General features: G+C 43.5%; 1 protein-coding gene across 2 annotated transcripts in view; it reads left to right on the forward strand.

Annotated features, from left to right (window-relative positions):
• Nucleotides 1–468: 468 nt before the first annotated feature.
• Nucleotides 469–18,366, forward strand: part of shank1 (SH3 and multiple ankyrin repeat domains 1) — an 86,420-nt gene continuing 68,522 nt past the window's right edge. Inside the window, exon 1 of one of the 2 annotated variants that reach the window (XM_035180400.2) lies at nucleotides 469–645. The gene's annotated coding sequence lies outside the window, so the exon portion shown is untranslated. The other variant, XM_035180399.2, reaches the window with a different exon arrangement.

Raw genomic sequence — 18,366 nt, forward strand, 5'->3', positions numbered from 1 at the left:
TTTGATATTGTGTAGTAATTACTGGATAATCTTGTGTGTGTGTGTGTGTGTGTGTGTGTGTGTGTGTGTGTGTTTGTAAACGTGTGTGTGCGTGTGTGCTCTTGGGGTGGATCCCACTGTGTTCTGTGATGCTTCAGTTCTGCGAGAAGGAGAAGAAAAAACGAGATTCTTTTCACAGCTAAGAGTCAAACTCCAAAACATCAAAGATACAGAGAAAGAGAGATAGAAAGAGAGGGAGAGAGAGGGAGAGAGAGAGAGTGAGCAGGAGGGATGCAGGGAGGGCTATGCCTTGTATCTGGGTAATGATGGAGGAGAGAGAGATGGAGGGAGGGAGGAGGGAGGGGGGGCAAAGGGAGAGCGAATAAGAGAGCGATTGAGAGAGAGGCATGGGGGGGAGGAGGTGATGGAGAGAAAGCAACCAACCAGTGCAAGAAAAGAGAGAGCAAAAGAGAGAGAGGGGCGCTGAGAACATGCTGAAGGGAGGGAGGTGGGGAGGACAGCGAGCGAGCGAGCGAGCTAGTGAGTGAGGGGAGGGATGGGGAGATTGCCGGACCGAGCCGACAGAAGTGTTACTACAGAGCTGCTGCTGCTGCTGGAGGACGGGCAGGGAGCCGAGGATAATGCTCCATCCCTCAGAGTGCAGCGGTACGCTGGACACCTTGTAATATCTCGTGGCGGCGGAGGCGGCAGTGGAGGAGGAGGAGGGTTGTCATTGTTGCAGCAGTGATTGTCCTTTCTTTTCTTTTTCTTTTTTTTTTCTTCTTCTTTTGCCACAGTCTTCTTCATCCTCTTCCCGCTCGCCCCTCCTCACTCCTTATCCCTCTGCAACTGGCAACCGCTGGGCTCTCCCCCTCCTCTCTTTTCTTACTTCTGTCCCCCTTTTTTCTGAGGAGGGATTTCTGTATTTCATCAGGGATTGTAGAAGACAGTAAGGATGTTTTCTGTCTTTTCTGCTTTCGGCTCTTCTCTTTTGTCATGCATGGAGATGGGAAGGGAAAGCTTTTGGGGGTGGGGTGCATGGCAAAGCAGAGCGGAGTAGGATTTTGTGTTTGTGGAGGGGTAGTGGTGGAGTCAGAGGGGTGTTTGTGTGTGTATGTCTGTGTGTGTGCAGCAGGGAATGGAAAGGGAGGGTTTGCATGTTCAAGTTTACTGCATTGATGTGAAACATTTATTCCTCTGTCACATTTCTTTCTGTGCACGCAACACCCTGGTTTTACATGAAGATATGCATCGTTTTTTGGGAAAAGACATCCAAAATGAAAATAAAATGAAATGAGAAAAGCCAAACAGCGAGGATCTGCTGAGGGATGCACGGACACGGGGAAGGCAGAGCCAGCGGTGTGGTTTGCTCCTTGATACCAGCAGATGATTGCATTATCCCAGCTTTTGCAGAGAGGCAGAAGATGAGAGGAAGTGGGAGGATAAAAAGAAGAGGTGGCACTAGTGGAAACACATATGTGTAGATCATGCAAACACAAGACAAGACAGGGAATCACAACATTTTTGTGGCATCGTCTATAAATAGCTAGATGTATGACAGATGCTATGTGTCAGTTCTTTGATTTGTCATTGTGTCAAACTGATAATCCCTCCCACGTACGTTTGCATGAATGCCAAGGACCGCAAACGATCTGGTGCATGGAGCAGCTAGCTGTTCACAGTTAAAAGGCTACCCAGTGCACTAAGTCACCCGGTAAATCGCACTTTGGACATATTGACTCTAGCGTGTGAAGGCGGCGTGTGCATGGGTGAACATGGACGCAGAGGCACCCCAGCATTTAAATGGTGTGTTGTGAGTCACTCAGGAGATACAGTGGATGCTTTGCCAGGCATTTAACAGCAGATGGATTTGATCGCGGACGTTCAAACTGCTGTCCTCTCACTTGAGTGGCCGCCTCTACAGGAAACAGGTCATTGAGCCAGTAGGGAATAAGTGTCTGTTCTGCCCCTGTCATTATCTCCCCACCTCAGTCTATAGTCTTTCTATAGATGCCTTTGTTTCTATTGAACACAGCCCACAGGAAGGTGATGGCAGGCCACACATAATTACACACAGGCTTCTTCTGAATTGCAATATATGTCGCACGGAGCGGCGAGGAGGATTTCAGCAAAATGTAGCAGAACTTAAACTTGCTCTTTGGAGGTGTTCGGGCATGTGGCTGTGTGTTCCGTATTGGTTTGACAGAGGTATGGACGGTTGCATATCGCCCACACACAGTCATCGCAACTCACACGCGCACACACGCACGTCGTCCATGCTCTGTATGTGATTTGTGGCAGCGCGACAACATTACACGCCACGAGCAGAATCTGTAACGATGAGAACTTTGAATGCCGTCGGTGGGTGGTGGGTTCGTTGAAGTGTACCGTCTGTATTGATGTATGAAAGTGAAGTGCTTTTGTCAATGTGCGGCGTTGAGTGCTGGTGAACAGACGTGACTCAGTCTTTGCTTTGAGTGGTGCCCCGAGTTCAGACATGCTGATGTCGAGCGGTCGCTACCAGTAACTCATCGCCGCAAGCTCTCCACCGATCAGTTTCAGTGTTGCTTCACTCGCTCATAGGAGAAATAAATCTCAATCTCCCTGACACATTGGACTCTGATCAAAGCAGTTCAGTCAGCATCAGGTTTATTTCAACAATCTGCAGTTTTAAGATTTATTCGTGATTGAGGCTGGAGGTGTGCATGTCCAACCAATCACTGGCTGGCTACTGAAAAACTACAACCAAACAACTTGTCATATCTTGGTTTCATTCATGTCCAGAAAACTCACCTGCTCTCTGTTCTTATTTTCATCTTTCTAGTTGTTCGAAAATTCAAAAAAAACGTAACATCTGGTCCTGCTCCTTTTGATTCTTTTGAATATAGCCCATTAAGTTCTGGGGCTTATTGGAAATGGTGTTCATAAAAGATCACTAAAACATAAAGACTAGAAACACAACAATGATATAAGATCCTTTAAAAAAGAAATACACAATCTGTCTAATTATCTAAACTTATGAAGCGAGCAACATGACATAACTGTAGAGAGAGACCAGAATGTCTGAGCCAAGTTTTATGTTGTTTTTTTTTACATTGTTTGCATTTGATCTGGTTAGTTTTGGTTTCACATGTAATTTATGGATTTCACCCCAAAAATTGAATGACATACGTACGTCCTGTCATAACCTACATAATCTGTACTTGACAGTGATTGGTTTGTAGCCGCGTGTGCATCTGACGTTGGAGTGTTGCCAGTAGAAAAAAAAAAGAAGTAATCTTCCCGTCAGAATGGAGACTAATGAACTGGTACACGTCATTAATTTTGTTACCACAGACAATATCATTATGGTATTACTACCAGGAAAATGAACGTCCTTGTTTTTCAGACATTATATCATCAGAGGCAGAGACTGCAGGCTGTCCTGTGAGCCGTGTCTGCTTCTTTTTTCTTCTATTGTTTAAATATACTGTCTCAACTTCCTGCATTTGGTCTGAAAGTCTGAAGTATATCCGAAAATGTATTTTCGAAAAGTAAACGAACTGAACTTTGGTTGAGTTTGATTCAGACAAACATCTTTTAGTCTGGCTGTATTTTGGTCTGTGGTTCAGACCTTTGTCCAAGGCGCCTTTCACAAGGGTTGGGCGACTGGACATATACAGTATATGGTCAATTGTCTAAGTCCATCGTCGGTTGGTTTTTTGGGTAATTGTTTTGTTTTGATTTTGTGTTTTGATTTTGCGAATATAACTGTCTGTCTTTTCAAGTATTAATTTAACTCTATGAACAATAAACCTATGAACCAACACTTATTATATAATACGTATTTATTAATTCAGTCCGTCCTCACTCTGCTCGCTCACTCTTCTCTTTCTCTCTCTTGCACTGACACACACACACACATAATGACAGTATGTCTGTGGAGATTCTCAGACATCCAGGTCATGGTAAGTGCTAAAAACAGGTCAACTGGACTTGGTTGAGTTTCTTGAAGGAGAAAGAAGAATGAAACTCAACCAAGTCCAGTTGACCTGTCTTTAGCACTTGGACACTTTTGGATACTTTTCTGAAATGGGTGACACAGACACACACACACACACACACACACACACACACACACACACACACAAACACATCGGATAAAAACTGGGTAAAAACAACATAATTTGGTCTACAGAACACAAATTAAGGTCTTAATTATTTTCATATAGTGCAGGGGAATTCCTCGTTTTAGAATATTTTGCTGCACTTCACTCATTTTGCATTTCTAATTTATGACCTGAAAAACTGTTGTATTCTGGTAGAAAGTGGGAAACTTTACGCTGTTATTTCTTGTTATTTACCTCATCAACAGGCATCATGTCAGTGAATGAAAACCATTCCTTCACTGTTAAACCAACTTGACACTGAACATGTATGTGTCGCTCCTCCTCACGTTGTCCAGCTTTATATAAAGTTTGCTGCCTCTGAGTGATGGGAAGACACAGAAATAGCCTCAGACTAATGGGTTCAGTCAGTGTGAAATCTGGCCCAGTTTAGCTCAGTTCAGATCTGTTTAGTTTGACTTCCACAGTGCTCAATTAATTTGGAAGTCGGCTGATTCCGCTACTGTTGAGTGATCCAGCGAACACCCATGATGAATTAACATTCAGGCCACGTTAGCGAGGGAAATACCGGTCATTCCGTCTTGGTTGGGAAGTGTTATGGAACGCTACACTTTAGCTTCACTACAGGCTCAGAGGACACAGCACACAGTTGACATTTCCACCCGGGCAGATCCCTCTCTGGGGATCAGACGACCAGAATCTCTTCTCGCCACTCATTTAGCTCAACAAAGCTTGACAAAACGAGGGTTTATCAGCGCACTGAGGCAGAGCTTACCTGACTCAATGAGAAACACAGGCCTTAGCAGAGATAAAGGTTGGTTAATTGGAATTAATTGGATTATTTCAAGCTTGGTGTTTATTCGGAATCCTCTTCCACAGGGTGTGGGAAGGAGAGAAAGGGAGTGAATGCAGTGTCTCCTCCTCTGATCACCTCTCTGCTTGAGGATTGCTGCTGTGCTGTCAAAGTCCCATTGTCAGATTCTCATTTTCTCTCAGGTTTTGCCTCTGTATTTTCTTCCTGGTTTATTTGCTCAAGTCAGGATCTCCTCCTCACTGCTCAGAGGGGATGTAGTTCATAACTCCAGATATAGCCATCTCGTTTACTCTCTTCCTTCCTCACTTTTTCCTATCTCACTCATTCCTCATCCCTCTCTTGCCGGCGGTGAACGACTGATCTGGGACGGACAGGCCTCCCCTGCGCTCTGTCCTACTTCAGCGTTGTCCTCTCTCTTGTCTCTCCTTATTCCTTTTCTCCTGTCGTTTACCTCTGTCCACCTTTCTCTTGGAAAGATGCTCTGTCTCAGTCTTTATTACTCATTTCTCTGTCTGCATGTGTTTCATCATGGCAGAGTGATGATTTTGTCTGGTGGAAATAGGCTGTCAGGGTGTTTGGGAGACAGAGGCACCATCATTACCCACTGCACATGGTGTGAGGCTGAAAATTGAGGTTTGTCTCTCGTTTGTCTGAAACACTCTGATCTTAGATAGAGGCGATTTGGAGTAAATATAGCTTAGTTAGCTTAGTGTTGTTTTAATGCCTCCGTGTTGGCGGTAGCTGTAGCCGACTGTCCCAAACTTGTGAATGCAATATTAAGAAGGAAGGAATTTTATTACATTTGGCACAAATGTTCACTTGGACTCAGGGAAGGAGTGATTCGATTTTGGTGGTCAGATATCAAGGTCATTATGACACCACAAAACATATATTTGTTGCCATAGCTAAAGAATTTACATGCAAGCTGATGGTATTTTGTGTCTAAAAAGTCAAATTATTTAGTGCCATATATAGGAACAGAACAGAAGAGGAGATAGTGACAATATTTCCCATTTGTATCTAAAGATGGATGAAGCAGGAAGGCAGGACCTATACTGCAGCTGGCCACCAGGAGGCGATCAAGAGAATTTGGGTGCACTTTCGGGGCAGCTGTCAAGGCATCCATCTAATATACAATCTATAAGACAGACAACCATGAGGTGGTAATTCTAGTTGTTCAAATCCAGGATGCTCTGGTTGTGCTTCTCTGTGGAAACAAGACCCAGCCAGGTTTTGGTTGCCAAGAGGATACCCCCATCCTCCCTTACACACACGCACACACACACTGGATCCTTTATCTTTATCGTATCTCCGTCGTCCTATGTTGCTCTCTCTCACTTCCTCCTGCCTCCTTCCTCATGAACAGAGTTTTCACATCTGTCCCACTGCAAAGGCTCCATTCATCGCAATTAGAGGAGAGGATGGTTGGCGGGTGTGCTGTGGTGGGGGGTTTGGAGGGCTTTCGCCAGACTCCTACATGCATCATGAATGCACTCCCAGTTTATTAGGGCTAATTGCGCCATTGAGAGGCAGAGAGGGGGGATGAGTTCTCCCAACAGTCACCGCTGCATCATCAAAGTGGGGATGCTATTTTTAGCAGCAGCAGCAGATGCATGGTGGCGGTGGAGCAGTGCTGGCCCGGTATGATGATTAGAGTGTAGGGTGGGGTATGACTTGTGTTAGTGTGTGTGTTTGTGCACGAAAGGCAGCAGTGCAAGAATCAGCTGCAGGGTCTAATGCTGCATTCAGCTCCTGTGGGAAAGACAGCAGACACGAAGTTCTCACAGTGTGAATCAGCTTTCAGGTGGTGTACGACTTGCAAATCCAAGGACTGCCGACATCACCGACTATACAGTAAATTATTAGATGCTGTTCTCACTTCCAAAGGCACAATGGATGATTGTGCATTAGTGAACTGATAGTGACTGAAGTCTCTGATTATCACTTTTATTTATTTATATTTTTTAGATTTATATACCAGTTGCATTTTTGCTGCATAAACATGAATTCTACTTTGTCAACAGCAAAATTCTATTGTGGATCAGAGAATTTGAGGGGGAAAAAAAACCCTTTTAACCTGAATTGAGTTCAAATGCACTAACACTTCAATGTTGTTTGCTGGAAATCCTAAATTTGTTCTCACAGTTATTCCCTAAAGTCTTGAGTGCAGCACTACAGGCTGATGGGATCGTGAGCTGTGTTCTGAGTAACCAACCAAAGCGAGTGCTTGATGTACCTATTTCTCTGGGCTCATTTGATTCAGCCAAACACTGAAATGTGTAAGATCTGTGTGAGCTGTAAACGACACTGAGTCCATATAGGTAATCTTGATTGTCAGTGCGTATCACTGCATGTCACAGAGTGAATGTTGTTTTTCTTTAATTGTGTTTGGATGTTTCAGTCAGCAGCATGAGGTCGTCCATGTTTTCGAGTAAATGTCAACTACCTTGTCAGTTCAGACCTGGACCTTTGTGGTGATGTTGAGACGTCAGCTGACGCTGCTGTCACTGAGTGTGACTCGCTGCTTTGTGCAGACTCCTGTTGGTGTCAGGTTTGCTGCTCGTGATTGAAATGTGTCGAGCAGCCTATAGCCTTGTATTTGTCATAGTGTAAACATGCGGGGAAACAGCTGCAGCTTATGCAGAATGCAGTCGTGCTTTTGACTCAATGTTTTCCAGTGCAGTAAAATATGATTATTTCCTCTCTCTCTCTGCAACCCCTTTAAATGACAGTCTCAGTTTGTTACCGTGGATAAGCAAGAGACAGCAGGCCTCCCCTCAGCTGGGGTCCTCTGTCTTCGTGTTGCAATTACATCTTTTTCAAAACAGTAACTGGTCTGTCATCAAGTTGCCATGGGTTATTTTCGGTTTTCATGCTTATTCTCTCTCTCTCTGCCTCCCTCCTCCACCAATGAACTTGCCATGGAGAGAAGTGTGTGTGTCGGTGTGTGTGCATGCACCTCATCTGCTTGTTTATGTGTATCACTTTGAACCAGCAGTAGGCAGCAGTGGGTGTTTTAAAGTTTATGGGAGATGATGAATCGGCAATGTTCGGGGGCCAGCGGAGGTTTGGGCATCTTGCTGCATTAATAATGGAGGCACCGCTGGCTGTATTTATAGTAACAGTGGAATTGGGCCATGGCAGTATCAATGGGGGGGGTGATATATGAGATACCGTACATCCTGCCAGCTCTGCCTGGATACCGGAGCTTCCTCGCGGCGGTAGGCAGTGCTGGATGTGAAATTGGCCGAAAAAAAGAGGTGGGGGCTTTAGTTCAAGTGCATTATGACCCCAGCGTTGTTGAGAGTTTCAGTCCTCGCTATAGCCTGAAAACGAGTGGAACAGTCAGAGGAGAGGTGAAAAAAGAGGGAGGAACACATGGATAGAAAGAAAGGAGATATCGGATTTGTTTGATGGGAAGCCATATTGATTGGCCTACATAGCTTCGATGAAAACAGCTAACATGTGCTGGATTTCCCTCCTCTGTCGCTGCAGTTTCTAAAGTCTGATTCAATCTTTGGCTCAAAGTCGTTCGGCTCCTCATCTTCTTTTCTAGCTTATCTGTCACTTTTTCGAGTGAGATAACGAGAAACAAAGATGACACAGAAACCAGCGAATCCCAGGGGATTATGGAAGTGAAGGACAAGGAGGTTAGCCTGTGTTTGTACAAGACAACTTGGATGTTAGGAAAGAAAGGACAGTGATGTCGACAACAACAGTGAAGCCCCATGACAATGATTTAAAGATCAGCTGATGTGAATGGGACAGAGGAGAGAGAGCTAAAAGGACACATTACACACTTTACAATACTCAACTACAAATCCTGCATTCAAAACCTTATTTAAGCAAAATGTACTTTAAGTATGAAAAGTAGAAGTTCTTATATTGCAGTAAAATGTTTGACTGTTCTATCTTATATTTTAGATTAATATTGCTGCATTAATGTCTGTGTTTCATTGAGTTCATTTGAACAACTTCATATACTGTCGTTTAATCTACAGCAATGCATCCTCTCCTACAAGATCCTCATATGTCTTTGAGAACCATGTTTCTCTCAGGTCGTAACTTTTAATGAGCTCAGAAATCATCTTGATTTCTGCTTTGTGATGATGCATTTTCCTGCTCATCCAGTGGCTTTTTTAAAGGGTTGATTTAGACTCTCCTCAACACATAAAGGGACACAACATTCCTTCAGTTTATCGCAAACATTCAATATCAACACATCTGGACATACATGGTTTACACTACCATCTGAAAAGTAACTAGATCTGTCTAACACATAGAGTAAAAGGTACAATATTTTCTTATGAGATGAAGGTGAGTAGAAGTAGAACGTTGCATAAATGCTAAAACTAAAGCTAAGTACAAGTACAGTACTCAAGTAAACTTTAGTAAATGTACAGAAATGTTATGACCAAAATATTCCTTAAAAATCAAAAGCAAAATGATTTATTATGCAGAAAATAGCTTCTTTGATTGTATTGTATTATACATGTATATTCCTTGATTATGACTTCTTAGGTTGTTTGAGCAACTATACAACTCCCATACTGATAAACTGTTGGACATGTCTTCATATAATCTCTCCGCAAAACCTCAAAACAAATGAATAATATGTCAGAATTCTATGCTCAACTGTGTCAAGTTGTTATTTTAAAAATGTGTTTTCTTCATTTTTGTATATTGAGAGGAATTGGAGACAGGTCGTCCATCTTTATTTATAGTCTATGCTCCACTATGAGTTGACATGTGCAGCAAAGTTATGCGAACTCTCAGTTGATATAAAATCGTTGTTATTAGCCTGTGTTAATAATTGAGATGGATTTGGTTCTTCTGTGTGCGAAGAATCCCACAGCACAGAGCTGCTCAGTATGTGGTGAGAGATGTGTTTAATAATGCGCCTGTTCGGGATGCTGTATCCGTCGGAGGGGATAGATTTTCCATTCAAAAGCCTTGAAACATGAAACCACAGACCCTCCTGGAAGAACTGCTGACTCAGCCTTTGCTGCACCACAGGGATCTCTCTCTCCACTTGGTCAAAAGAGTCTTTCTCACCCACTGACAGCTTTGTCCAGCTATTTAGCCCTTCTACTCATTTCTGCATCAGTGTTAGTGAGTGTGTATCACAGCTCTCACGATGTGTCCTCGTTGAAGGTGCTTAATTCCAACCACCTCATAAAACTTTTTAGTCTCGTCAGAGCTGCGCGCTCATCACAACCCCAGCTTTGGTCGACTCTCCCAGCGGGTCGAGATCGAAAACTCCCATGGCTGCACTCACTCTGCTGACGGCTTGCACTTTCTGACAGGGCTTCAAAGGGATGTTGTTCTGAAGAGGGAGGCAGAGCAGAAATCAAGCAGTCTTGTGTGAAAGTGACCCACGGTGAGACGAGTGGAGTTGGACGGCTGATTTGCTTTCTGTTGGCCTGTAGAAAACAAAAAGGGATGACCCGGAGGTTGCCACATGGCCAGGCTCCGATTGGCGCCTGAAGCCGGGGAGCAGCATCCACCTTTAATATTTCACGGCCCCTCATATGTTCAGGCAGTCTCCGCCCCTACGGCTGCTCCCATTGTCGCTCATTTATTCATGAACTCCCAGTGTGCTGCCAACTAATAGCCCCAACAGGGCCCTCAGTGAGGCCCTAGATAACAGCAAGTGGGTCCTGCCGCTCTGAGCCGAGCCACCACTTCAGCTCCTCAGCCAGACGAGAGAGACGAGTCTGCGTGATTTACGATGGGTCTATTACTCAGCTCTCTGAAACATACGGCAAACGGCGCATAGCTTCGACCAGAGATGGAGCACTGAGTCTGTGCAGTCCCACAGAGATTCACCGCCAATGACGAATAAAGCTAATTAATTACCAGGCTATTTGAATGTGATCTCAGCTCTCTGGCTCCCAGGCTGATCGACTGTCTTCATCTCCTGTGGAGAGTAGAGAAGCTTTAACAAACACTGTTCCCCCTCACATACATGACTGTTTTTGCTTGTACAAGATTGCTTTATGAAACCATTTTTTTTCTCTGGAGGGGCATGTGTGGATGCAAATGTCTGAGTGAGACGCTCCGCAGTCTCTGTGGACTCTTCCTGCCTGGCCTCCTAGTATAATGTCCTTAGAACTCCAGGAGAATCTGATGTGAGAACACAGCAGGGGATCCCCGCATGGATTTACTGCGAGCAAGTGTAGGGGTTGTTGACGATTAAAACACGCGACAGACACAAAAATGAAAAAAACAACAATAAACAAACAAATATCTAGTAGAAGACACCGACGAAGATGTCAAGAGAGTTTGTGGTGATAAGAGCCGACACCGGTGTCTGTGTGCTTTAAAGAAAAGCACAGTGTCTCCACAGTGGAGTTAATATGTCACTTCCTGCCTCTGTCTGCTGCACCCGGCTGCTCCACCTCTCGCCTGAATGATGCGGAGGATTTGTTACTGTTGTGAACGCTTCTGTGCAGAAAACCTCCTACTGCATTGTGCATGTGTGAAAGGAAAAGTCTGGGTAAACTACGTAGCCAATTCTACAGATGAGGACTATTTTCTGACATTTTAAAGGTCCAATTATTTAATGATTGTTCGATGAGAATGTGCCTTCTTATAATCATAAATATACATTATTTGCCAAAATGTGTTGCCATTCATCACTGTTACAGCATCTAACTTGTACACTTTAATATCAATATTTGCATCCAACAGGAGATTTAATGTGAAATCTTGTGGCTCGCATGTTTAGATTTCGAGTTGGAATCTGTGCAATGATTCGTTTTGTCAGTTGCGTGTCTGTAACATCCTGTGACATTTTCACATACATGCACCTGCACAAACTAATGTATCATTCGATTTAACCTATTCACTCACATTTCACATGCAAACATTAGTTTTGTCGTGTGAAAAATCTCTCAGTGAAATTAAGTGTTTCCATTTCAGCATGCTTGGATTAAAGAGTCATGATGACTCAACAGACAATAGAGCGAGAGCCGACTCAAGAGAAAAGTTGTCAGAAGATGTTGGAGAATCTGATGAGTGATCTCAGGGAGATACAGCGAAGACCCACTAGTATTTGATTCACCGCATATTTCAGGATTGGGTCTCATTTCTGATTCAATCAATGCCATTTTTACAACTAGACGTAACTTAGCCTAACAGTTCTTAGCAAACCACTTTTAAATTCACTGGATCCAGATCCAACTTGCATACACTCATAATATCTAAATACATATTTTAATCATGATCCATGAATTTTCCTCAAATCAATGAACATTTTGAAAAACACCCTCTATCTCACAAATTTCTACGATCAAACCCTGATGTGGATCTTCACCAACATTGTATGGGTTCTTTCTTGGCCTATGTCTCTTACACCTAGTCTCATGGAAAGCTGTTCGGTTGTTTTTGTATTATCTTGCTCACAAACCAACAGACAGAGGTGAGAACATGGCCTCCTTGGTGGTGGTAACGAACAAACCTTAAACAGGGAATGGTACGGTGCAGCGGTTAGCTCGATCGCCTCACATACAGTGTGTTTAAATCCTTGTTCGGCCGGGGCCTGTCTCTCCATCTCTGCGTGGATTGTCTCAGGGTACTCCCGCTTCCTCTCACTGCCACCCTCAAAGGATAAGCAGTATACATGATGGATGGATGAAAAGCAGCCTTTACACTGTACTATCAATGCAGTGACTATTGTTTTTTTCAAACAGGAGTCTCAGCGTGTTGCTCAGTCAGTCAGGGAGCTGCTCTCTGTGTGGTTCTGACATTCATTAGCCTTCAAGATTGCCACAAAATCGTGTAAACAACCCAGCCTCTCTTTGATCAATAGGTTAGCGAATGAACAAACGTGTTCTCAGAGGACATCAGCACCCTTGATACAACCTGATAATATTTGTATAGAAAATGATATCACAACCGACCTGTGGAGAACAGGGAAGAGAAATCTTTATAGAATAGGCTGCCGGTTATGTTTGTCTCTGATTTGGACGGCTCTGCTTCCAGCGACTATTTATTACATCGAGCTTCATAGTCTGGAAAACAAGATTTTTAATGAAAAATACCTTAAAAGTCTGTGTTTTAAGAGGCTGGGTTTGTTTGCCTGAGGTAAACACCGTTTTGAACCATAGGAAAATGGGCTACGAGGTCACTCTCACCCCTCAGGAAGAGCTCACACGTTTATTTCGTTTCCTTATGTAGTCTCATACACCCACTCACATCTTTACTATAAACCACTGTTGTCTATATATAGCGATCCCTCTTGGGGTTGGTTTTATTGCTTTACCCCAACATGTCTCTGACTCCTTTTCCTGTTCTACAGCGCTGCTTCTTTTGATGCTCAAAAATCAGAGAGGCAGAATTGGTTAGATGTGTCTGGGCTTATTGTCTTAAAAGGTTTTTGTTTTCTTGTAAGCATACATGTCTTGGCTTCTGTGCCTTGGCTTCTGTTGTGCCTTGTTTCTCATTACATGACGGGTCAAAGCAGCTATAGTATCAGAGTACTTCGTTTTCAAAGTAGAAAAGTCCGTGGTTTAACTTAATTATGATTTTGAATCACGTTTGAGGTGGAGCTCCAGAACATTTGTCTGTTGGTTGTTATGGTCCAGACTGAAGTATACTATATCTCAATTTTTACCTTACTTAACACAACATTTTGTTCGGACATTTATGGCGCCCAGGAGATGAATATAAATGAGTTTGGTGATCATCTGAAATTGGATCCATTCATGTCCTTCAGGAGGTTTGGAAATAACTTTGGTGTTAAATGGACTGCATTTGTTAAGTGCTTTTTAGTCGTATCGACCACTCTAAGCGCTTTACACTACAAATCACATTCACCTATTCACACACACATTCCAGCAATGCTTCTTTATGCAGCTTTTGCTTTTATGCAACCCACTGACAGAACAGTTGTAAGGGTTAATTTGGGAGTTCAGCGTCTTGACCAAGGAGCTGGGGGTTGAACCAATGACCTTCTGGTTAATGGAAAACCTGCCGTAATTCCGGAGCCACAGCTGCCCACATTCCCCTGTTGCCCTGACTTTTCATCTAGTGCCATTATCATCCTGTATCAGCTGAAAAATCCAAACGTCGATGACGAAAGTATTGCTCATGATTGCAGCCATGCTCGGCTAGCAGTCTTGTAGTAGTTGTAGTTGAGCTGCATGAACAGTTAAAACAGGTTAGTGATACTTCCTAACCACGTTCATAAAACATTTTGTCTTGACCATTCAGGAAATCAAAACGTGTTTATTAGTTGTTCCAAATGTCCATGCTGGAAGAAGGAGTTAAAAGTGAAGGTCTCCCCAGGAAGGCACTTATAGTTTTGCACTCGCTAAACAGAGAACTCAAATCCTCATCTCTCCCAATGACTTTGTGAACATTTGATCTTCGGTTTGAGAAAGTTAGAGTTACTATTGGACGTAGAACCCAAACCTATCTGACCCTGTGACCTGCAGCTCAGAGGAAGGTTTAAAGTTCCCTTCAGTCTTCCTGTTGGCACGCTAAGTATAGATGTGCTGAGATGAGTGACTGTAGAAAGAGAGATTCTAGGACACCAAATGTGCTGGGGTTCTTTTTTCCGAGGTATCCAGGGCCCAATTTTACAAAATGTCCATGATGAGAACACAAATGATGCAGTTGTACACTCCGCCCTTTTCGCTCCGACTCAAACCATTCCTCCACCGGCGCTCACCCTAGTTTTATAACACAAGGGACGGTTACATCAGATTGTGGATCATAGAGAGTAGAACATGTGGCTTCATTCTCCTTCGCTCGAGCTCCCCTGGGTCCTTGCGGTTCAGATTGGCATTGTGTGTGACGTACAGCTCCCATGCGGACGCTTTGGCGCTGGAGGATGATTACACGTGTGCTCAATTGACCAGAGGGTCAGGGTTGACACACATTATTAGCCTTTATCTGTCTCCATCCAAAGCTTCACAGTGCATTGCGGCAATGGACGTGTGTAGGCCCTCGTTATTGTAGAGAGACCCAGAAACAAACTCACTGTGCGGGGCATTCAGGTCCATTTGTGCGCATCAGTGTACCATTCTGTGAGTAGATGTCAAACGAGGAGGGAGGGAAATTGGCCGTTCCAGTTTAGTGGCAGGAAAGTGGGCCGATCTGTTCTTTGGAAGTTTCCCAGTGAAATTTCCTGGGGACCAAGACACTGAAAATATCTATCTATATACACGTTTTGTCCTACATAAAAGAGAGGGTGAATCAGACAGAGAGAAAGAGAGAGAGAGAGAGAGAGCACATGTGGATATGAGTGTTGGAGTGTAGGAGAGATAAAAAGAGCGATGGAGGTTAAATGTCACCCTGCTGGTGGGATATCAGTCTTTTGATGCCGTCACTCAAACAACTGATAAATTGAACCTTGGTAGAACCAGGTCAAGACTCCAGGAATTCACCCAGCAAGGTTACCTGATTTCCTCCTCTCACTTCTATCAAATAGAAACCCCTAAAGTAGACTCAGAAATGCAGCCTCATTACCCCATTTGCCTCCGTTTGTCGTTTTAAAGTGCGGCACGACCGCGTGGTTATGTCTATGAAGCAGGATTTAGTTGGATTATGTTCACACCTGGCAACTGTGTCGTGAGTCAACAGAAAGAGATCAAACCAGCCTCTCCCATGCCAAAACACAGATTTGCCAAACATGCCAGTTGCTCCTGTGAGCATCTTTAAAAACTGATGTTAAAAAGCTCATCTCATTTGTTCCCCATCCGTGGTTACCTTCACATTTCATTTTGTGACAAGTGTGTTTCTACCTGAGCTGCTAGCCAACTGTCTCATTTATTCATTTGAGCTGGAGGGTAAATTTACACCTGCAATTCAGGTTTTTAATGATGATTACAATACGAGCACGCTCAGTGCACGTGACAGGGAAGACAAATACCAGCAAGGGATGGCTGGGTCTCTCCCATCTGGGTATGTTCTCGTCTCATTCCTGCAGATGTCCAAATGTGAATTTAATGATGTCTGACTGAGGTATGTCCAGTTAAGATTCATCATCAGTAACAGATTTTGGTGGGGACATTATGTTCAGTTTTTTTTTTAATATTATGTTTTACCCAGTTTATTAAGACTCCCATTTGGGACTAATATGTAGGGATCACGTACTGTAAAAGAGTCTGCGCAGTATCGTAGAGTGGAGCCATGATATCGAGGTTCCACCGATACGCCCTCAACGCCGAACGTTTGACAGTTTGACAGAATGAAAAAATGCCAGAAACCGTCTATGTGAAAAATGTATTAAAGGATTATGTTCATTCATTGGTTTGGCACATCTCCCATCCAATAGCATGGAGTGTGACTAACTGAATGGATCATTGGGTGTCACATCAAACGAACCCATGAGAGCCACGTGCATCATATATATTTTTTGCAGTGTGCTTTCAGAGCAGCGAGGAAAAACCAAACTGCTGTTTCACATATTGTAAAATGCTACCAGTAGGTGATTAAAACTGAGAAATAACACAACCATATGCACAACACATCTTAAGCAAGGATGACATAGACAGTGTGTGTAACAAACACACTGCTGTGTCTTAAATCTGAGAGTCAACAACAAACACGATGGAGAGTGACACTGCCGACGGAGCAGATAAATATGAAAGCTGTCAGATGTTTGCAAGCGTACAAATTATTCTACAGATAAAATGCCAAGGCACGGGCACGCAATCAAACACAACACTGCCAGCAGTAGCATAAATTCAGTGCAAAGTAGCGATGGGGGGATGGAGGTGCGGTAGCAAGGTCCCTCCTGATACTGGCGCTCGACCAATCGCAAGTCAGTACCAGCTGTCAATCATGACATGACATGTTCAAACCGTTTCTATAGCTTCAAATTACTAATTAAAACCAAACTAGCAGATCTGTGTGTGTGAGAGATAAGATCAACCTGTGATGGACCCGCCCACTAACATGGAGGAGACCGGGTATTTGCGCCACCAGGGGGCGACCAACCAAAACACTTTGGCTTCACTTTTGGAGAGCTTTTATGTAGTCCATACATTATGATCCCAACACTGCCGTAATAATAGAAACTGCAGCTGCAGCAATTTGTATTTATAGCCCACAATGAATTATGCAATGTCTCATCCCTTCACTTTTCTGAAGGAATTATAAAATAACTGAAGTAGATTTAGAGGAAATTGCTCCACTAAAATAACTGCAACACTTAATCAGAGCAGAATATCACAGAGGAATCTCAATGAGGTGTAGCACTCTGCCCTTCCTTTGTGCATCATCTACATTTTAATTTAAAAATCGACTGGTTTGGGTTTACTGGCCATTCACACTGCAGGGTCGTCTTACATCTGCTACATCTCTGATCGCACAATGAGGTGAGGGTTAGCAGGGTTATATAGTTTAAAGTTTCTGAGCTCACTGAAAGTGTCAATGACATGACCTGAAACTGAAACAGCTCTCCAAGGAGAACAGTGAGAGATCAAGATTTATGACGGCGAGATATGAAGCGGAGGAGATGATTATCACTTGTTTGCATTGGGCAATATCTAATCGCTCCATCGCCCTCTTCATCCTCACTCACAGAGAGACACAAATAAGCTCACACGCACACGGAGCCTTCATAATGAAGGTCTGTTATGTGTGAGTCATGACATTTCTCTCAGGAAATGATTATCACTTTGTATCTCATAATTTTCCCTCTGTCCTGACCTGTTCCGGCTTAATTGACGGTGAGCGATTCAAAAGTTGTGATTCAACCTTTTCAACTCCTCCGTCCTTATCTCTGCTCCGCCCTTCCAGGATCATAAAAAATATGAATTCACAAGAATGCGTAACAAACTGTCACGACCTCCACTTTCAGATCATCATTATTTCAGTAGGCTGGTGATCACTGTGTGGTGTGGGTGGATTCTGCTAAAAGGCTTCAAGGTGTCAGTCTGTAAAAACCAGCCTCAGCTTTAAGGAGCTACTCAACATAAAATACTGTTGATTCTGGATTTTAACTGAAGCGTTTTTGTGTCCAACGAGGCTCAAATTCCATTTCAAAGCCTTTTCCAAAATGACAGTTTTTGGGGCAACATTTTTTTTGAAAAAAAAAGACCATATTCAAATATAATGAATATCAGTATTCGCTTGTTTTTGGCAACATCCACCAGAAATTGTTGGCATTGGTATAATGGTTCAAACCTTGGCTTCATCCTCTCCGCCCTACGCTCCTCTCTGCTCTCAAACATCCATCTCTGTGGGTTCACGCCTCTGATTTCACAGCCACCTCTCACATTCGACTCCTGTCCTCGCTCTATCTCTCCCATTTGAATCCTGCCTCTCTGTTCTCTCACTCTTCTTCTCTTTTCCACCCATGTGTTCTTGTTGTCTCTTGTTTCGTGATAGTCTCCCACCCCTTGGCTAAAACCCTCTATTTGTACATTAGGTTTGTTGGTTTACCACTTTACTCCAGAATGAAGTTTCTCAGCAGTCATCAGATGCATTGTCGTGGAAATTTGTGCACACAAT

Source organism: Hippoglossus stenolepis, chromosome 16, assembly GCF_022539355.2.
Source record: "Hippoglossus stenolepis isolate QCI-W04-F060 chromosome 16, HSTE1.2, whole genome shotgun sequence".
Lineage (NCBI taxonomy): Eukaryota > Metazoa > Chordata > Actinopteri > Pleuronectiformes > Pleuronectidae > Hippoglossus > Hippoglossus stenolepis.